At 41.5% G+C, this 14,974-nt stretch overlaps 1 protein-coding gene and 2 long non-coding RNA genes across 4 annotated transcripts in view; 1 reads left to right on the top strand and 2 right to left on the bottom strand.

The window, feature by feature from the left end:
* Nucleotides 1-9,330, bottom strand: part of LOC107834179 (uncharacterized) — a 17,498-nt gene extending 8,168 nt beyond the window's left edge. The window contains exons 1-2 of the long non-coding RNA XR_001659961.1: nucleotides 9,320-9,330; nucleotides 8,756-8,762 (exon numbers count right to left, since the gene is read on the bottom strand). This is a non-coding gene — a long non-coding RNA (uncharacterized LOC107834179). The remainder of the gene's footprint in view (nucleotides 1-8,755; nucleotides 8,763-9,319) is intronic.
* LOC103129385 (caffeoyl-CoA O-methyltransferase) overlaps nucleotides 1-14,974 on the top strand; it is a 59,513-nt gene that overhangs the window by 23,947 nt on the left and 20,592 nt on the right. The gene's annotated exons all lie outside the window — the stretch shown is intronic.
* The window catches only part of LOC107834180 (uncharacterized), a 17,026-nt gene continuing 13,268 nt past the window's right edge, over nucleotides 11,217-14,974 (bottom strand). Inside the window, exon 3 of the long non-coding RNA XR_001659962.1 lies at nucleotides 11,217-11,229. This is a non-coding gene — a long non-coding RNA (uncharacterized LOC107834180). The remainder of the gene's footprint in view (nucleotides 11,230-14,974) is intronic.

The raw sequence follows: 14,974 nt of genomic DNA, 5'->3' as shown, positions 1-14,974 counted from the left end.
ATCATAAAGGGCTAAATTAAAGTGAATTAAAACATGAAGCAAAACAAACCCAAAAACCCAGTGTCCTGACAGTCTGCTTGTTACTTTATATATAACAAGCATGATTATATAATTGTTTACTGTAATCACATAAAATATTTATTTAAAAATATAATCTTTCATTACATGTATGTTTATTACCTGAAATATTTTAAATATAAAATTTTTACTTAAAATGTGATTCATTTCTTCACCTGTTTACCTGCAACTTGAAGTGCTTGAGTCAAACATTTCATGAATGCTTACCACATTAAATTATTAAATGAGAGAAAACAGCCACTTCCAACTGTACACATATTTCAACACAAATGGTTCCTGTTCCTATTAAGAGTCTGCAGCCTTGCTGAGCTCCTCTCCTGGCGTTTCCTCATCAGCCTCTCCAACTTGCTCCTCATCTACAGCCTCTTGTGGCATTATTTACCTCTTCTGGGGAAAATAATAAAAACAGTCTCTGTAACTTGTTGATCCATCATGGTTTTGCTGTTTCGCCTCTTTAATTGACGCCCATGTCGGTCCGATGTTGTGGCGTTTACCTGGCAGTGACCCATATTCAGGACTGGAACCCAGTCAGGATTGAGCTCATCCATTTCATATGTCGGTTTGCCTTTAAGGGTGCGTTCACACTGCAGCCTGAAGTGACTCAATTCCGATTTTTTGGCAATTCCGATTTTTTTGCCGGGGCCGTTCACACTGCCAGTAAATGTGACCTGTATGCGTTCTGCAGTGTAAACGGGCAAACGACCTGAAATTGTCCCGCATGCGCAGTAGAGGGTGCCATAGTGTCAGCATTCTAAGCGTTCTGCCAACTGCCATAAAAAGAAGAAGTGCTCAGTGTTTGCGGAAGTAAACATGGAGGCTAACGGTGGAGCTTAGCTTACATATTTGAAGTTGTTATCTGGCCGGAGCAGCATATTAACAATTTAATCCTCATATAATCCGTCATAGTTGTTGTTTTTCTTCCCACTTGTGCGTATCAGGATGCAGAATAGTGAGATTTGTAGATAAACAGTGACGTTCAGTTCGGATGAATGCGACCTGGGCATTAGGTCGCATTCGAATCGGATACGTATCGGATATGGGTCAGATTCGAAAAAGAATCCGACCTGTGCTGTTCTCACTGCCATGAAAAGATCGGATACAGGTCGCATTACGTCAAATAAATCGGAATTGGGTCACTTTAGGCTGCAGTGTGAACGCACCCTAAGAGGACATATCAGAACACACATCAGTATTGATACTGTAATTTGATAACACTAGAAAACTTAAATAGTTTACTTCACAATAATAGAATAACCCCGATGTCCACTAACAAAACTTGGACTACGCTACATAAAAAATATTAGCCCGATCTACTTAAATTAACTCAACATAAACTGAACACAAGTACACCCAGAAAAAATCATAGCAAAAAAATTATAACACACCAACAAAGCGAATTTAGACACTCACCAGAATGGAAATGTCTGGAGCAAACTCGTAGGTTTCTTGAGATGTTGGAGAAGGTAATATAGGACGTGTCACCGCTGATACCCAGGCCATTCGTCACCTTTTCGTTAGCTCCGATACCTTAGCCCCCTCGCGTGGTTTCCAGGAAGGAAAACTGTGAAATGAAAGTCCATTTTCTATCTTTTTACAGCTGTGGTCGTGTGATCGGACATTACATTCAATAACGCAGCAAGTTCGTACTAACTTGCTAACTTATATTAAAAAAATATGCGAGAATATCGTTTTCGCCGTTTCGAATGTTATGTTTATGGACACCAAAGATGGCACCGATACCCCTCCGACTAGAGCAGTGACGTCACGCTCCAAAGCTCTATAGAGGCAACAGGCAGGGAGATCCAGTTAGTCCCGCCCTTTGTGGTCGCCATCGAGCCATTGGCTGAGGCCATTAGAAAAAATTCTATTAGTGGTTTTGAGATAGGTACTGACATACATAAAATTTAGCTTTTTGTAGACGACATTATTTTATTTTTAACCAATCCAGAATGCTCTCTTTGTCACTTTCAGGACTTACTGGGTAAATACAGCTCATTTTCTGGATACAAAGTTAATTTGGAAAAGAGTGAGGTTTTATCGATCTCCGTATCTGACCGCAGTAAAGTTAAAAACATGTCTAATTTCAAATGGTCTCCTGAGGGTTTCAAATATTTAGGGGTATTTGTGGATAGTAACCTCAAAAACCTCTTTAAACTAAACATAGCTACCCTCCTTCAGAAGGTGAGCGAGGATTTAGGAAAATGGATGGATTTACCTCTCAAATTATTTGGTAGAATTAATGTCATAAAGATGAATATCCTCCCTAGGTTTCTGTACATGTTTCAATCACTCCCAATTCACATCCCAAATGCATTCTTTGTCTGTCTTAAAAAAATCAATTAGAAAATTTATTTGGCATGGTAAGCCACCAAGACTTACCATGGATAAATTAGCGCTGCAGTATGAGGATGAAGGTCTGAACCTCTCTAATTTTCAACTCTACTATTATGTGGTTCAGTTTAGGTTCTTGGCACAGATGTTTGATTTGCAGACTCCTCCTTCATGGCTCAAAATTGAGAAAACAGAGATAAAAGAAGAAACGCCAATAAATTTGCTCTATAAGTGGAATAATAAAACTATCAAAAATTAAACTGATAACCTTTTAATAATTCAGACAATCCAAATTTGGTATAAAATTTGTGAAATGTTTAGGCTAGAATGCTTTCTTTCTCCTAAAACCCTGTTATGGGGAAATGACTGCTACCAAAGATTTTTCAGTCTGGTAACTTTAGATCCTGGCAGGAGAAGGGAATTTGCCGATTGGAGCACTGCTATGAAAAGGAAGTATTTATGTCACTGCAGCAGTTAAAAGAGAAGTTTAAGCTGACAAAAAGATTTCCTTGGCTATCTCCAACTTCGCGACTTCATAAGAACTAATCAGAAAGGAAGTTGGAAGCTACCGTCCATGTCTCCCGTAGAGGAAATGTGTCATGCCAGTCAGCTGTTATGTAAAATCATTTCAAGGGTGTATACAGCACTCATGTCAACTTTAGCTATAAATGGGATGGATAGTTCCAGAATCAAATGGGAAAATCTATTGAGAGGCAATTATGGAGTAATTTGTTCAGAGAAGGCCTCACCTCTACTCTAAATGCTCGATTTAGACTAGTACAATTTAATTTTTTACATTAGTTATATGTCACCCCACAAAAATTACATAAATATAATTCCAATATATCTCCTCTTTGTTTTAGATGTGGTATGGAGGAAGGAACGTTCTTCCATGCCACCTGGCATTGCTCTAAATTGCAGGGTTTTTGGAAGGGGGTTTGTGAAACTTTATCAGACATTCATGGCATCATGATTCCAATAGACCCGGAGATCCGTCTATTGGGGAACTTTACACATTCCAATTTAAAGACATTCTATGACAAGAAACTTACAGAAGTCCTTTTGGCAATTGCTAAGAAATTTATTACAACAAAATGGAAATCAGACGCCCCCTCCCAATTAAAATGTGGCTTTGTGAGATTAATAGCTGTGTGATACTAGAAAAAAATAACCTATTGGATGCAGAATAGAAGTAAGACTTTTTATAAAATATGGCAGTCTTTTTTAAGTTATATGCAAAATCCACCAGCACATTGGATTGATTGATGATCCTGTAATTGAGCTGAACTCGACAGGATTCATGAGCGAATCTGATACTATCTGTCTCTCAATCTATTTTTGATTCATATACATTTTATTTCATCCCTTTAGATTACCCACCTTACCCACCCCCGTCCAGTCCCTCTTGTTATTTGGTTGTTGTATTATATTATTGTAAATGTATTTTACTTTCAGTATGTCTCATTGTTTGAATTGTGCTTCATTGTGTACCAATTTTGTCCGGTCAGTTAATACCTGTGATGTTAGTACTAAAAATCCAAAATAAAATATTCTAAAAAAAAAGAAGAAAAAAATTCATTCATTTATTGTAAAACCTCTCCTCAAACACTTTTCTTTTCATGTGTCCTAACCATTTCCCTTAGTGTGGAAATAATGAAAAAAATATTGAAAAGTTATAAAAATAGGAAAAAAAATCAACATGACATCAATCCTCGCCTGTTCTCCTTTCAGGTTCTATTATAATTAATATAATTTTTTATCTCTTCACACCCTGAAGATCCACCAGGCTCTCCTATGTCTTCCCTGACCTGCTCTCCTCATAATAAAAGAGTTTTAGAGGAAATTGTTGAAGGCACTGTGTTGCGCATTCAAAATCAAATATCTTTTGCAACTGGGGTGAACATATTGGGTGGGACTAATGTGCCTTCCAAATCTACAAATTATGGATCTGGTTAACAAGTCTCTCAATGCAATTGTTTAAATTTTTTCGACAAGAAGACTGAGCACAGGCGAGCCCTCTTGTCCTGTGGGGACATACCTGGCAGGATACACCGAGGATTTGTTCATGATAACAGGATTTCTGCTACTTGGAGCTTGTGTGGCATATCAACAAATTTGTGATGGATTTGGCTGAACCACTGAATACTCAGACTGTTGTGGTGTGGACAGAGATGCAAGTTAGATGTGAGTCTTGCTGAGACTCACAGCCCTGCTGAGGACTCTGATGCTAATCAATCTTGGAGAAGTTGCAAGCTTTGGTTCAGTGGAATGGCCACTCTAATTTGGATAATTAGGATGAACTGAGGCTTTAGGGGAGATTGAAATTTAAAATCTACCTCACCTTACACATTCTGTATCTGAATTGGCTTTCCTGTGGTAGCCTTGAAAGTGCTGCATATTTCAAATCTCCTCAAATATATGTAAGCACAACGCTCTTTCCTACCTCACCCTCTCCTCTTATCATCCATGTTACTGTGGAGCTGGGCACTCTCAAGGACATGCTCTAGATAACACCATCATATCGAACTCATACAGGGACACTGAGCTACACGAATCATGGCCATATAAAAGCAATGCACAAACACAGCAAGCACACAATCCTTGATGTCACCGCCTTCCACTCATGTCTTTGTTTTGTCTGAATGTTGCAATACTTCCCTATGCGTCCTTTCCTTTTTTTAAATGTTATTACTTGTTAGAAATTGTGGACTACTCACTACTAACCCAGAAAATGAATTAGAACAAACTTAGAATCCACAGACTCACTATTTAGAAATGTACTATACTTTTTAGATTATTCTAGTTCAGGGGTGTCAAACTCCAGTCCTCAAGGGCCACTGTCCTGCAGTTTTTAGATGTGCCACAGGTACAAAATGAAATGGCTTAATTACCTCCTTCTTGTGTAGAAAAGTTGTCCAGAGCCTTGCTAATGACCAAATTATTCTATTCAGCTGTGCTGCAGCAGAGTCACATCTAAAAGTTGCAGGCAGTGACCCTCCAGGACTGAAGTTTGACACCTGTGTTCTAATTTATTAGTATTTTTAGAACCCAGACCAGGAGTATCTAGTTTATATACTTTAGCTTCTTTTGCGCTTTCCTTTGGTTTGTTATTTTATTTGCATTTTCTTTTCATTATTGCCGGAGATTTTAATCATGTCAACTTGAAGGTAGTGCCCCCAAATTTCAACATGTAAAGTGAGCTACCAGAGGATTCGATACGTTGGATAATGTCTACTCTTTCATCAAATTGGGTTATAGAGCCAGGCAGTTGCCACACTTGATGCAGTCTGACCACATGTCACTGTTTTTGATTCCTGCATATACCACCCTGAGGAAATCTGAATGTTCCACCATAAGAACTATCACTAGCTGACCTGACGATGCCTCTCAGCAACTGCAGGACTGTTTTGAAAGAACAAACCGGGACATTTTCGAACACACAGACCTGAATTATTCACTGACAGCGTTCTTTGTTACATCAAAACCTGCATTGACATTGTTACAGTGAAAAAACTTATCCAGATCTTCCCAAACAGAAAGGCATGGATGACCAGAGAAGCCCAGCGGCTGCTTAAAGAAAGGAATGCTGCTTTCAAGTCTGAGGACAAGGACCTCTACAGCTTGGCACGGAGCAACCTAAAAGAGGAATCAGAAAAGCTAAAAGGGACTACAAGGAGAGGATTGAAGAGCATCTGGAAAACAAAAGGCAGGTTTAGATGGGAATCCAGCACATCACCAAGTACAGAACCAACCATGAAGCAGCCGAAGGTGACATCTCACTAGCAGAGAAGTTGAACCACTAATTTGCTCGTTTCGAGTTGGAGCCTCCAATGGCAACTGTCCCGAATGATGCATTGCAACTAAACACCTCTATCCTCAAGGTGGAAGAATATGAAGTGAGACGCTCGCTACAATCTGTCAACCCCAGAAAGGCAGCGGGACCTGATGGTGTTCCTGGATGTGTGCTGAGGAACTGTGCAGACCAGTTGGCTGGGGTCTTTACGAAAAATTTTAATTGGTCCCTGACTCAAGCAAGAATCCCACCCTGCCTGAAATCCTCCATCATTGTTCCCATTCCTAAAAAAATCACCCATCACCTGCCTGAACAACTACCGACCAGTTGCTCTCACGCCATTGGTGATGAAATGTTTTGAAAGACTGGTTCAGAGTCATATTCATTCATTCATTCATTCATTCGACCTTTGACACACACCAGTTTGCTTATAGAGCTAACAGGTCAACTGAAGACGTTGTTGCCACTGCCCTGCCATCAACATAAGTACTGGCTCCTCAAGGCTGTGTGCTGAGCCCTCTGCTCTTACGGTGTACACACTCGATTGTGTTTCAGTCCATCAAAACACTACCCTTGTTAAATTTGCAGACGATACAACTGCAGTGGGCCTCATCTTTGGGGGCAATGAGTCTGCCTACAGGAACGACGTGGAGTGACTGACAGCATGGTGCACTGACAACAACCTCATCCTAAACACAGCCAGGATCATAGTAGATTTTAGGAGAATTAAAAGAGATATTCAACCACTAAAAATCTGCAGAGATGGAGTGGAAAGGGTGTCAAACTTCCGTTTCCTGGGAGTTCATATTATGGATAACCTGGCCTGGGATGTAAACACAGCAGAACTGACAAAGAAGGCCCAGCAGAGACTCTATTTTCTGAGAGTCCTCAGGAGGAACAGTATTTCTCAAAAACTTTTGATGTTCTCCTATCAATGTTCTATTGAAACCATCATCTGCTATTGTCTCTGTGTGTGGTTCCCCAGCTGCACAGCAGCACAGAGGAAGACTCTCCAGAGAATCGTAAAATCTGCTCTGAAGACCATCAGCTGCTCTCTGCCTTCTCTCGAAGATCTCCCGCTGCCTCAGGAAAGCCAAGAATATTTTAAAAGACTCCTCAAACCCCTGCCACAGTTTGTTCCAACTGCTGCCATCTCTGCAGACACAGGAGTATTAAAGCAAGAACAAACAGACTGAAGAACAGTTTATACCCGGTAGCCATAAGAGCATTTACAAAAATATTATATTTTCACATGATCTGCTGCCCTCTGGTTTTCATGTGTGTATGTCAGATGTTTTCATCACATACAGAAATACAATTGCAATCATATTATGAGTAACAAAAGCTTTTATTGACAGTTAGAATGAGTTAATGCAGCAAGTCAATATTTGGAGTGTTGACCCCTCGTCTTCAGGACCTCTGCATTTCTCCCTGGCATGCTCTCAATCAACTTCTGGACCAAATCCTGACTGATAGCAGTCCATTCTTGCACAATCAATGGTTGCATTTTGTCAGAATTCCTAGGTTTTTTTTGTCCACCCATCTCTTGATGATTGACCACAAGTTTTCAATGGATCTGGGGAGTTTCCAGGCCGTGGACCCAAAATCTCTATGTTTTGTTCCCTGAGCCAGTTAGTTATCACCTTTGCTTTATGGCAAGGTGCTCCATATGCTGGAAAAGGCATTGTTCATCACCAAACTGCTCTCGGACGGTTGGGAGAAATTGCTCTCGGAGGACATTCTGGTACCATTCTTTATTCATGGCTGTGTTTTGAGGCAAGACTGTGAGAGAGCCGACTCCCTTGGCTGAGAAGCAACCCCACACATGAATGGTTTCAGGATGCTCTACAGTTGGCATGAGACAAGACTGGTGGCGGCGCAGCGCTCGCCTCGTCTTCTCCGATCAAGCTGTTTTCCAGATGTCCCAAACAATCGGAAAGGGGATTCATCAGAGAAAATGACTTTACCCCAGTCCTCAGCAGTCCACTCCCTGTACCTTTTGCAGAATATCAGTCTGTCCCTGATGTTTTTCCTGGAGAGAAGTGGCTTCTTTGCTGCCCTCCTTGAGACCAGGCCTTGCTCCAAGAGTCTCTGCCTCACAGTGCATGCAGATGCACTCACACCTGCCTGCTGCCATTCCTGAGCAAGTTTTGCACTGCTAGTAGTCCAATCCCGCAGCTGAAACACTTTTAAGAGACGGTCCTGGCGCTTGCTGGTCTTTCTTGGGCACCCTGGAGCCTTTTTGGCAACAATGAAACCTCTCTCCTTGACATTCTTGATGATGCAATAGATTATTGACTGAGGTGCAATCTTTATAGCTGCGATATAGCTGCTCTGCATCCCCAGAACCAGAACCAAACGAGGAGAAGCAGCATTCAGTTTCTATGCACCACAGATTTGGAACAAACTTCCAGAAAACTGTAAAAGAGCTGAAACACTGGGTGCCTTTAAATCCCAACTTAAAACCCACCTGTTTAGAGTTGCTTATGGCTAAATTAGGATTAGAGTGTGGGTTTTGATGTCTTTGATGTTTTTAATGTTTTTTATCTTTACCTATTATCTATTATTAACTTCCTTTTATTTCTCTTTCTCACTGTCTACGTTTTAATGATGTAAAGCCCCCAGAAAACGTCCCAGTTAAACAACGTTTAAACCTTGTAGAATTTTAGTTAGAGTCCCAGTTGACGGCATTTCAACTAAAAACCTAGAGGTTGGACTCCTTGTCAAACGGTGTTTTTGACTAAAGTCCCAGAGGGTTTGAGTCCCAGTTAAACGACGTTTAACTGAAGTCCTAAAAGGGGTTTTAATGTTTTTATCTTTTTTAATCTTTTTCAAAATCTCCTTTTCTCACTGTTTATTCAATGTCACATGCTGTTTGCATTTTAATTATGTAAAGCACTTTGAAATGCCGTGCTGCTGAAATGTGCTATACAAATAAAATTTGATTGATTGATTGATTGATACTCTTCCCTGTTAGGCCATTTTTGTGCAGTGCAATGATGACTGCACGTGTTTCTTTAGAGATAACCATGGTTCACAGAAGAGAAACAGTGATGCCAAGCACAGGCCGCTTTTTAAAGTGTCCAGTGGTGTCATTCTTACTTAATCATGACAGACTGATCTCCAGCCCTGTCCTCATCAACACCCACACCTGTGTTAATGGAGTAATCACTGAAACGATGTTAGCTGGTCCTTTTAAGGCAGGGCTGCAATGAAGTTGAAATGTGTTTTGGGGGATAAAGTTCATTTTCTATGCAAATATTGTCTTTGCAATTAATTGCTGTCAAGCTGATCACTCTTTATAACATTCTGGAGTTTATGCAAATTGCCATTATAAAAACTGAAGCAGTACACTTTTTAAATATTAACATTTGAATCATTCTCAAAACTTTTGGCCATGACTGTAGTATTATGTTCTATATCAGGGGTCCCCAAACTTTTTCCTGTGAGGGCCACATAACTTTTCCCTTCTCTGGTGGGGGGCCGGAGTCAGTTTGTAACAGAAAAATTGTGACGATTGCAGGAGTGCCTAAATGTAAAAATGTATTGTTTTCCAGAAAGCACAATCAAATAACCCTCTCTGGGTTCTTCACAGAAACAATCCAGGAAGGATTATAGTCCATATTTTCTGAACTATGAGCCGCACCGGACTATAAAACCAGTAAACATACACATATAAGCCTCAGATATATCTGCCACTCCAGGTTTTCCACAGCGATGCAGCAGCAGCAGAGGGGGGCGGACACCCAAAATTTGAGTAATAACAGGTCAATTGAATATCTCATTTATTAGGGTTGAAAAAGAAAAAGTTGCCAAGTTTTGATTTAACTGAACTGATTACGGTAGTTTCCGAATGGTAACTGTAACAGTAAAAGTGCTGATCCTTTGTGTCTGCTACTAGCATGTGTAACAGAGAGAAGAGCTCGTGTGTCTGTGTGAGTTTTGATCGAAATGATTATAGTGATGGTTGTATGTATTTTTGATTTTGTTTGGAGCCACCTAGTGGTGTGATGAGTGACTGCATGCAACGGGTCCGTCAGGCACTCTCGCTGCTTCCTCCACCAGAATTCTGAGGAGCGCTGGTGGAGGTAGGTGCGAGAGAGGCAGCTCTTCACTTCTTTTTTTACTNGATGTTAGCTGGTCCTTTTAAGGCAGGGCTGCAATGAAGTTGAAATGTGTTTTGGGGGATAAAGTTCATTTTCTAGGCAAATATTGACTTTGCAATTAATTGCTGTTAAGCTGATCACTCTTTATAACATTCTGGAGTTTATGCAAATTGCCATTATAAAAACTGAAGCAGTACACTTTGTTCTATATCAGGGGTCCCCAAACTTTTTCCTGTGGGGGCCACATAACTTTTCCCTTCTCTGCTGGGGGGCCGGAGTCAGTTTGTAACAGAAAAAGTGTGATGATTGCAGGAGTGCCTGAATGTAGAAATGTATTGTTTTCCAGAAAGCACGATCAAATAACCCTCTCTGGGTTCTTCACAGAAACAATCCAGGAAGGATTATAGTCCGTATTTTCTGAACTATGAGCCGCACCGGACTATAAAACCAGTAAACATACACATATAAGCCTCAGATATCTCTGCCGCTCCAGGTTTTCCACAACAATGCAGCAGTAGCAGAGGGGGTCGGACACCCAAAATTTGAGTAATAATAGGTCAATTGAATATCACATTTATTACGGTTGAAAAAGAAAAAGTTGCCAAGTTTAGATTTAACTGAACTGATTACGGTAGTTTCCGAATGGTAACTGTAACAGTAAAAGTGCTGATCCTTCGTGTTGCTACTAACATGTGCTAAATGAAAATAGGCACTTTCTTCTTCTTCTTCTTCTTCTTCTTCTTCTTCTTCGTTAGATTTCAACAGCAGCTTGGATCCATTATTGTTGCACTACTGCCATCTACTGGATCCTAATATCTATACCTCAAATTCTCATAATGATTCCTGTATTATTAAAAAAAAATCTTCTTTTTCCCCTCAATGCTATTTAACTGATCAACAACATTCTCAAATTTCAATTCCCTATTAAAATCTAATTCCGTTTTAATGGGCGCTTTCTTCTTTTATTTCCAATTTTGACTTCCAATTGATTCACTTCCTGCTAAAGAGCCCCCTGGTGGTTGAAGAAAAATCCACATATAAGTGGCTTATCGTCCAGAAAATACGGTATAAGAAAAAAAATCTGAATGCTCTCTCGTGTTGTTCAGGGGGCCGGACCAAATGTGGAGGCGGGCCGGATCCGGTCCACGGGCCGTAGTTTGGGGACCATTGTTCTATATAAATAAAATCACCTTTCTTTACCCGGTTTCTATGCCTATGCCTGTGGCACATCTAAAAGCTGCAGGACAATGGCCCTTGAGAACTGGAGTTTGACCCCCCTGCACTAAGCCGTAGAATGGTCTTTTAGGCCATTTTGACTCTTCTTATTATCTAGGAATTGAAGTAAAAGGCCATAAACAAGCTCTGACACTAACTATGCAAAACACCAACATATGTGGGAAAACTTCTTCGTTGACTTTATCTTTCATATGATTTGATTATGACTGCTTAATAATTGTGAGAGATTTCAACATCCATGTAGACAAGCCCAAAGACGGGGGCAAAAAAGTTGTGCAATATACTTAAAAATGTTCATCTAATTCAACATGTTAAACAAGCAACACACAATCGAGGACACACTCTGGACTTGTTTATCAATAAGGGTGTGAATTTTTCCACGGTCTCTGTAACTGATGTTGCCCATGCTGATCATTTTGTTAGCCTTAAAAGTACTATTTCCATTGAATCAGAATGAATGAATGAGAAAATTCAAAATATAGAGGGTTAATCTGCACATCCAATATCAATGATATGCACAAATGCAGAAAAAAATTACCCAAATTCAACTATAGAAGTATAAAATCAGTAATGCAGAATGCCGGCCCAGTCTCCAAAATTCCACTCGTCAATAAAATTATTGAAAAATATGTGTTTTAACAGTAGCAACTTAACAATAACCAACCGTTTTGATGTCTTTCAATCTGGTTTCCGTGCTCACTGCAGTTCTGAGACTGCCTTGTCAAAGTGTTCAATGACATTCACATAAATACAGACTGCGGAGAAACCACAGTTCTAGTTATGTTGGACCTCAGTTGAGCACTTGACATTGTTGACCAAGGTGGTAGGAACGAGTTTATAATTGGGGGGAACACATATTGATAACCTGACAGATCCGTAAACAGCTTGAGCAGAAATGTCATGAACAATAATATATTACACACGTTACTGAGAAAAGTGTTACTCTAATCTGACCCCTTGTCTAATCTAATAATCCAACACATTACTATTTACAATCCAACAATCAGATTAAAGTTATGTATCCAAGCCACTGTGTTACTATATTTGTCATTTCATACAGTCGTTTTTCCCCTCTGGTACGGTGGGCAACGTTAGATCGATGGCTAACAAGATGAATGAATTAACATTGATGTCCAGGAGCCAGAAGGAATACCCGGAATGTAGTTTAATGTGTTTTACGGAGACATGGCTGCACCCGGACATTCCTGATGTCAGTGTTACATTGAGGGATACCGGACTGTTCAGGCTGATAGGGATTGCACCGAGAGCGGTAAGTGGAAAGGAGGCGGGCTTGCCGTTCTAGTAAACAACCGTTGGTGCAATCCTGCTCATATAATGGTGAAGGAGAGAATCTGCTGCCCGGACATTGAACTGTTGGCAGTTGGTCTTCATCCGTTTTACCTGCCCTGTGAATGTTCCCATGTTGTCGTAGTGACTGTTTACATTCTCCCTCTGCTAACCCCATGGTGGCCTGTGACGTCGTCCACTCCACTGTAGGTTGCTTGCAGACTGAACATCCAACTGCATTCATGGTTGTTTTGGGTGATTTTAATCATGTCGCCATGGACAAAACCCTGCCCAACTTCACCCAGTATGTGAGCTGTCCAACCAGAGAGGACAGAACTCTGGATTTGCTGTGTGCTAACGTAAATGATGCATACAGTTCCTCTCCCCTCCCTACACTCAGACAGTGTGATCATAACCTGGTGCACTTCAGCCCATGTTATATACCTCTGGTGAAGAGACAACCTGCAACCATGAGGACAGTGAGGAGGGCGTCAATGGAGGTCAATGAGACACTACAGGGATGTTTTGATGCCACTGACTAGTGTGCAATCTGTGAGCCGAATATGGAGGACATCAATGAGCTCACTGAGTGCATAACACATTACATCAACTTATGTGTTGACTCCATCTTCCCTACTGAGACAGTTTACTGTTACCCAAATAACAAGCCCTGGGTAACAAAAGAGATCAAGACCATCCTGAATAAGGAGAAGAGGGCTTTCAGAAATGGCAACAGGGATGACAGGGATGAGAATAATTCAGAGGTGCTTGAAGGTGAAGATCAGAAGAGCGAAGGAAGATTATAAGAGGAAGCTGGAGAGGAAACTCCAGCAGAAAAACATGAGAGAGGTCTGGAGAGGGATGAGGACTATCACCGGGTTCAGATCAGCAGGTTGTGGAGCAGTTGAGGGCAACGTTGACAGAGCCAATGAACTCAACCTGCTTTTCAACAGATTTGACACTGCGGCCCCTGCTCTTCCTGCTCACACTCCCATCAATGCCACTGCTGCTGTCCAACAACTCTCCCCTCCCACTCCTCAGAGTCCTTCATCTTACCTCCTTTCCTCCTCTTCTACTCAGTGACCATCCCTCAACCCCTCAGCTGGCCACCTCTACCTCTACAGGAAACATCACCACCGAAGATGTTAGAAGACAGTTGGTGAGACTCCCCCCTTGTAAGGCTGCAGGCCCTGACGGTGTCAGCCCAAGGGTACTCAAAGCTTGAGCTAACCAGCTCTGTGGAGTCCTCCAGTAGATCTTCAACACAAGAATCTGCCAACAGAGGGTCCCTGTGATGTGGAAAACATCCTAAATTGTTCCTGTACCAAAGACACAGCGTCCCTGTGACTCCAAGGACTACAGGCCTGTGGTGCTGACCTCCCACATCATGAAGCCCCTGTAGAGACTCATCCTGGAACGGCTCTGCACTCTGGTCCAATTTGGACCCCTTGCAGTTTGCCTTCCAGCCCAAACTTCGAGTTGAGGATGCCATCATCTTCCTGCTGAACCGCACATACGCTCACCTGGACCAGCCAGCGAGCACTGTGAGAATTATGTTTTTTTGACTTCTCAAGTGCATTCAACACCATCCATCCAGCTCTACTGGGTGAGAAACTGACGGTGATGCAGGTGAATCCCCCCTTCTGTCCTGGATTGTGGACTATCTAACTGGCAGACCACAGTTTGTGCGCCTGCAACAATGTGTGTCAGACAGTGTGGTCAGCAACACAGGAGCTCCACAAGGGACTGTCCTCTCTCCCTTCCTCTTCATGCTCTATACATCTGACTTCAGCTATTGCGCTGATACCTGTCATCTCCAGAAGTTCTCAGATGACTCAGCTGTGGTTGGTTGTATCAGTGAGGATGATGAGCCCGAGTACGGGGCTTCTGTGGACAATTTTGTCACATGGTGTGGACTGAACCACCTGCAGCTCAATGTGACAAAGACCAAGGAACAGGTGGTGGATATAAGGAGGATCAGGACACCGGTGACCCCTGTTACCATCCAGGGGGTCAGTGTGGGCATTGGGGATAACTATAAATATCTGGCTTTCCACATTGATAAGAAATTGGACTGGGTCAAGAACACTGATGCTGTCTACAGGCAGATATAGGGCTGGGGCGAGTTACAACAGTGCAATTG

The sequence above is a fragment of the Poecilia formosa genome, unplaced genomic scaffold, assembly GCF_000485575.1.
Source record: "Poecilia formosa unplaced genomic scaffold, Poecilia_formosa-5.1.2 Scaffold541, whole genome shotgun sequence".
Classification (NCBI taxonomy): domain Eukaryota; kingdom Metazoa; phylum Chordata; class Actinopteri; order Cyprinodontiformes; family Poeciliidae; genus Poecilia; species Poecilia formosa.
This window is presented reverse-complemented; position numbering and strand designations above follow the sequence as displayed.